The sequence below is a fragment of the Oncorhynchus keta genome, unplaced genomic scaffold (assembly GCF_023373465.1).
Source record: "Oncorhynchus keta strain PuntledgeMale-10-30-2019 unplaced genomic scaffold, Oket_V2 Un_scaffold_2662_pilon_pilon, whole genome shotgun sequence".
Lineage (NCBI taxonomy): Eukaryota > Metazoa > Chordata > Actinopteri > Salmoniformes > Salmonidae > Oncorhynchus > Oncorhynchus keta.
The window spans coordinates 175,253-181,511 of NW_026290894.1; positions in this window are offsets into that span (position 1 = coordinate 175,253).

The window sequence follows — 6,259 nt, forward strand, 5'->3', positions numbered from 1 at the left end:
TCGCCTGTATCCATTGTGACCACCCCTCATCACTGTCAAACGCTCCCTAAAACACTTCAATATTCCATCCTTCATGACCTCATTCAGTTGAGGTTCTGGTCATTCTTTAAAAGTAACTTCCTCACCATTTTAGATAAGCATGCTCCGTTCAAAAAATGCAGAACCAAGAACAGATACAATGGTTCACTCCAGACCTGAACCAGCACAAAAACATCCTGTGGCGGACTGTACAGTATGGCCCCGTGATTGCAACTGTTCTGGGAAGTCAGGAACCAATACACGCATCATCAGGAAAGCTGGCCAGCTTCTTCAGGCAGAAGTTTGCATCCTGTAGCTCCAACTCCAAAAAGTTCTGGGACACTGTGAAGTCCATGGAGAACAAGAGCACCTCCTCCCAGCTGCCCACTGCACTGAGGCTGGGGTTGATAAATCCATGATTATGGCATGCACTTGTCAACGGCTGGCCATGCCTGGGGTTGTGTACAGTACCTGGCAACAGGGTTCCTCACCCAGCCTCTGGCTCCTTTTGTAGCAGATGTTCTGGAAAGAGCTGCAAAACCTGGTTTCAAATGGCTGGGGTTGACAATCTGGACTGGGGTTTTCAGTATGGCTGGCCATTGTTCAGTATGGCTGGGGTCTGTCACAGTCTGAGATATGGATTGGGGTTGTACAGTCATGGCTTCAATGGGAGGGACCCAAACTGCTGTAGACCAGTCCATGGCCTGGGGTGTTGTACAAGTCAACAAATGGCTGACCATTGAACAGTATCGGTTGTCCGCTGTGCAATCTGGTTTCAGATGGCTGGGGGTGCACCTCAGCCATGGCTGGGGTTGTATCAGTATGGCTGGGGTTGTTCAGTATGGCATGTATGGCTTTCGACTCTGTCAATCTGCTCGGGGTTGTACAGTATGGCTGGGGTTGTTCAGTATGGCTGGGGTTGTACAGTATGGCTGGGGTTGTACAGTATCGGGGCTGTATGTATCAATGTATGGCTGGGGTTGTACAGTATGGCTGACACCATTCTATATATGGCTGGGTGTTGTAGCTTCAATGCCATACAGCATCCTTCCGTGGCCTCCAACTGCTCTTAAACGTGAGTAAAACCAAATGCATGGTTGTATCGCTGTATGGCTGGATGGTTCCAAGTATGAATATGTGGACATCTATAAGTACCTAGGTGTCTGGCTAGACTGCAAACTCTCCTTCCAGACTGGCTCAAACATCTCCAATCAAAAGTCAAATGGCTGGGGTTGTTCAGTATGCCTCCTTCACTCACGCTGCCAAGCTTACCCTAGGGACTATTGTACAGTATCTACAAAATGGCTTCCAACACTCTATCAGCAAACTGGGGTTGTACAGTGCCATCCGTTTTGTCACTGGGGTTGTACACCCACCATGGCTGGGGTTGTACAGTATGGCTGGCCCTCACTACATATTCGTACAGACCCATGGCTGGGGTTCTACAGTCCATGGCTGGGGTTGTATCTCAGTTCACGTATGGTGGGGATGGCAACACCCAGCATGGCACGGCTCCAGCAGGTGTATCTCACTGATCATCCCTAAAGGCACCTGGGGTTGTTACAGTATGGCCTGTGACTGGGGGTTCTCCAACTTCAAACATCAGCTATCCGAGCAGCTACACCGATGGCTGCAGTTGTACATAGTCTATAGGTAAATAGCTGGGGTTTTCACCTACCTCATTCCCATACTGTTTTTATACTGTTTTTATTTATTTACTTGGCTGCTCTTTTGTCTCTACCTGTATGCCCATCTGATCATTTATCACTCCAGGTTAATCTGCAAAATTGTATCAGTATGGCTGCCTTTTGTACAGTATAGGCTTTTTTTCTACTGTGTTATTGACTTGCTAATTGTTTACTCCATGTGTAACTCTGGGTCTGTTCACACTGCTATGCTTTATCTTGGCCAGGTCGCAGTTGCAAATGAGAACTTGTTCTCAACTAGCCTACCTGGTTAAATAAAGGTGAAATAAATAAAATAAATAAATAAAATGCTCTCTTCTTGTGTTCTGGCTTCCAATATTCCATCCTTCATGCTCTCTTCTTGTGTTCTGGCTTCCAATATTCCATCCTTCCTGCTCTCTTCTTGTGTTCTGGCTTCCAATATTCCATCCTTCATGCTCTCTTCTTGTGTTCTGGCTTTCAAGTCATGTTTGTGCTGCCAGCAAAGAGACCACAAAGTCCAATGGAACTAAACACAAAGAAATATGAAATATTGTACAGTATGGCTGGGGTTGTACAGTATGGCTGGGGTTGTACAGTATGGCTGGGGTTGTACAGTATGGCTGGGGTTGTTCAGTATGGCTGGGGTTGTACAGTATGGCTGGGGTTGTACAGTATGGCTGGGGTTGTACAGTATGGCTGGGGTTGTACAGTATGGCTGGGGTTGTACAGTATGGCTGGGGTTGTTCAGTATGGCTGGGGTTGTACAGTATGGCTGGGGTTGTTCAGTATGGCTGGGGTTGTTCAGTATGGCTGGGGTTGTACAGTATGGCTGGGGTTGTACAGTATGGATGGGGTTGTACAGTATGGCTGGGGTTGTACAGTATGGCTGGGGTTGTACAGTATGGCTGGGGTTGTACAGTATGGCTGGGGTTGTACAGTATGGCTGGGGTTGTTCAGTATGGCTGGGGTTGTTCAGTATGGCTGGGGTTGTTCAGTATGGCTGGGGTTGTACAGTATGGCTGGGGTTGTACAGTATGGCTGGGGTTGTACAGTATGGCTGGGGTTGTACAGTATGGCTGGGGTTGTTCAGTATGGTTGGGGTTGTACAGTATGGCTGGGGTTGTACAGTATGGCTGGGGTTGTACAGTATGGCTGGGGTTGTACAGTATGGCTGGGGTTGTACAGTATGGCTGGGGTTGTACAGTATGGCTGGGGTTGTACAGTATGGCTGGGGTTGTACAGTATGGCTGGGGTTGTTCAGTATGGCTGGGGTTGTACAGTATGGCTGGGGTTGTACAGTATGGCTGGGGTTGTTCAGTATGGCTGGGGTTGTTCAGTATGGCTGGGGTTGTACAGTATGGCTGGGGTTGTTCAGTATGGCTGGGGTTGTACAGTATGGCTGGGGTTGTTCAGTATGGCTGGGGTTGTACAGTATGGCTGGGGTTGTACAGCATGGCTGGGGTTGTACAGCATGGCTGGGGTTGTACAGCATGGCTGGGGTTGTACAGCATGGCTGGGGTTGTACAGCATGGCTGGGGTTGTACAGTATGGCTGGGGTTGTACAGTATGGCTGGGGTTGTACAGCATGGCTGGGGTTGTACAGCATGGCTGGGGTTGTACAGCATGGCTGGGGTTGTACAGCATGGCTGGGGTTGTACAGTATGGCTGGGGTTGTACAGTATGGCTGGGGTTGTTCAGTATGGCTAGGGTTGTTCAGTATGGCTAGGGTTGTTCAGTATGGCTGGGGTTGTACAGTATGGCTGGGGTTGTACAGTATGGCTGGGGTTGTTCAGTATGGCTAGGGTTGTTCAGTATGGCTGGGGTTGTACAGTATGGCTGGGGTTGTACAGTATGGCTGGGGTTGTACAGTATGGCTGGGGTTGTACAGTATGGCTGGGGTTGTACAGTATGGCTGGGGTTGTACAGTATGGCTGGGGTTGTACAGTATGGCTGGGGTTGTACAGTATGGCTGGGGTTGTACAGTATGGCTGGGGCATGGCTGGGGTTCATGGCTGGGGTTGTATGGGGGCTATGGCTGGGGGTTCAGTATGGCAGGGTTGTTCAGTATGGCTGGGGTTGTACAGCATGGCTGGGGTTGTACAGCATGGCTGGGGTTGTATGGCAGTATGGCTGGGGTTGTACAGTATGGCTGTACAGTATGGCTGGGGTTGTACAGTATGGCTGGGGTTCAGTATGGCTGGGGTTGTACAGTATGGCTGGGGTTGTACAGTATGGCTGGGGTTGTACAGTATGGCTGGGGTTGTACAGCATGGCTGGGGTTGTACAGCATGGCTGGGGTTGTACAGCATGGCTGGGGTTGTACATGGCTGGGGTTGTACAGTATGGCTGGGGTTGTACAGCAGTATGGCTGGGGTTGTACAGTATGGCTGGGGTTGTACAGTATGGCTGGGGTTGTTCAGTATGGCTAGTATGGTTGTTCAGTATGGCTGGGGGGTTGTACAGTATGGCTGGGGTTGTACAGTATGGCTGGGGTTGTACAGTATGGCTGGGGTTGTTCAGTATGGCTAGGGTTGTTCAGTATGGCTGGGGTTGTACAGTATGGCTGGGGTTGTACAGTATGGCTGGGGTTGTACAGTATGGTTGGGGTTGTACAGTATGGCTGGGGTTGTTCAGTATGGCTGGGGGTTGTACAGTATGGCTGGGGGTTGTACAGTATGGCTGGGGTTGTTGTACAGTATGGCTGGGGTTGTACAGTATGGCTGGGGTTGTGTATGGCTGGGGTTGTACAGTATGGATGGGGTTGTACAGTATGGCTGGGGTTGTTCAGTATGGCTAGGGTTGTTCAGTATGGCTGGGGTTGTACAGTATGGCTGGGGTTGTACAGTATGGCTGGGGTTGTACAGTATGGCTGGGGTTGTACAGTATGGCTGGGGTTGTACAGTATGGCTGGGGTTGTACAGTATGGCTGGGGTTGTACAGTATGGCTGGGGTTGTACAGTATGGTTGGGGTTGTACAGTATGGCTGGGGTTGTACAGTATGGCTGGGGTTGTACAGTATGGCTGGGGTTGTACAGTATGGCTGGGGTTGTACAGTATGGCTGGGGTTGTACAGTATATGGGTATGGGGTTGTACAGTATGGTTGGGGTTGTACAGTATGGCTGGGGTTGTACAGTATGGCTGGGGTTGTTCAGTATGGCTGGGGTTGTACAGTATGGCTGGGGTTGTACAGTATGGCTGGGGTTGTACAGTATGGCTGGGGTTGTTCATGGCTGGGGTTGTACAGTATGGCTGGGGTTGTACAGTATGGCTGGGGTTGTACAGTATGGCTGGGGTTGTACAGTATGGCTGGGGTTGTACAGTATGGCTGGGGTTGTACAGTATGGCTGGGGTTGTACAGTATGGCTGGGGTGTACAGTATGGCTGGGGTTGTACAGTATGGCTGGGGTTGTACAGTATGGCTGGGGTTGTACAGTATGGCTGGGGTTGGTACAGTATGGCTGGGGTTGTTACAGTATGGCTGGGGTGTACAGTATGGCTGGGGTTGTTCAGTATGGCTGGGGTTACAGTATGGCTGTACAGGGCTGGGGTTGTACAGTATGGCTGGGGTTGTACAGTATGGCTGGGGTTGTACAGTATGGCTGGGGTTCTACAGTATGGCTGTACTAGTCATCGTTCTACAGCTTTGTTTTATTCAAAATGCCTGGGTTTGTCTTTGCACGCAAATATCAGAACAGTGGTTTGATACGTTAATCTATCAAGCTTGATACCTTTGAATTTACGTAGGTCTGATACTCTTATACTGGACACACACACGCACGCGCACACACACACACACACACACACACACACACACACACACACACACACACACACACACACACACACACACACACACACACACACACACACACACACACACACACACACACACACACACACACACACACACACACGGGCCCTCTGATTCTCCTCTCAGCGTTCCAGATTTAATTGTTCTCATAATGAGGTTGCAGCAGTGCTTGTGGCTGGAGGGATGGTGTGTGTGTCTTTGTTAGTGTGTGTGTCTTTGTTAGTGTGTGTGTCTTTGTTAGTGTGTGTGTCTTTGTTAGTGTGTGTGTCTTCGTTAGTGTGTGTGTCTTTGTTAGTGTGTGTGTTTTTGTGTATATGTGTCTGTACGCTTACGTGTGTGTGTGTGTGTGTGTTTGTGGCGTCACCTCTGTGCATTGCATTGTGCCTGTAGGGTGTATTGCTGTGATCTGTGAGTACCATTACCTCTACTGAGACGGCAGCATGCCAAAACTCTAATCCTCAACTCCCTCCCAAACACAGAACCCACCCTTCCTTCCCTCCCACCCTCCCCCATCGCTCCCTCCCTCCCTCCCTCCCTCTCTTAACCAACATCAGAGAGTGTTTTACTAGCTACCTCTGCAGCTACAGCCAGACCAGCTGTCAGGGTTTGATCCCTGGCTGTAAAATGCATTATCTTCTGCTGCTGGGGCCAATGGATGGATGGATGGGGGGATGGATGGGGGATGGATGGGGGATGGATGGGTGAGTAGATGGGTGTATGGATGGATGGATGGATGGATGGATGGATGGATGGATGGATGGT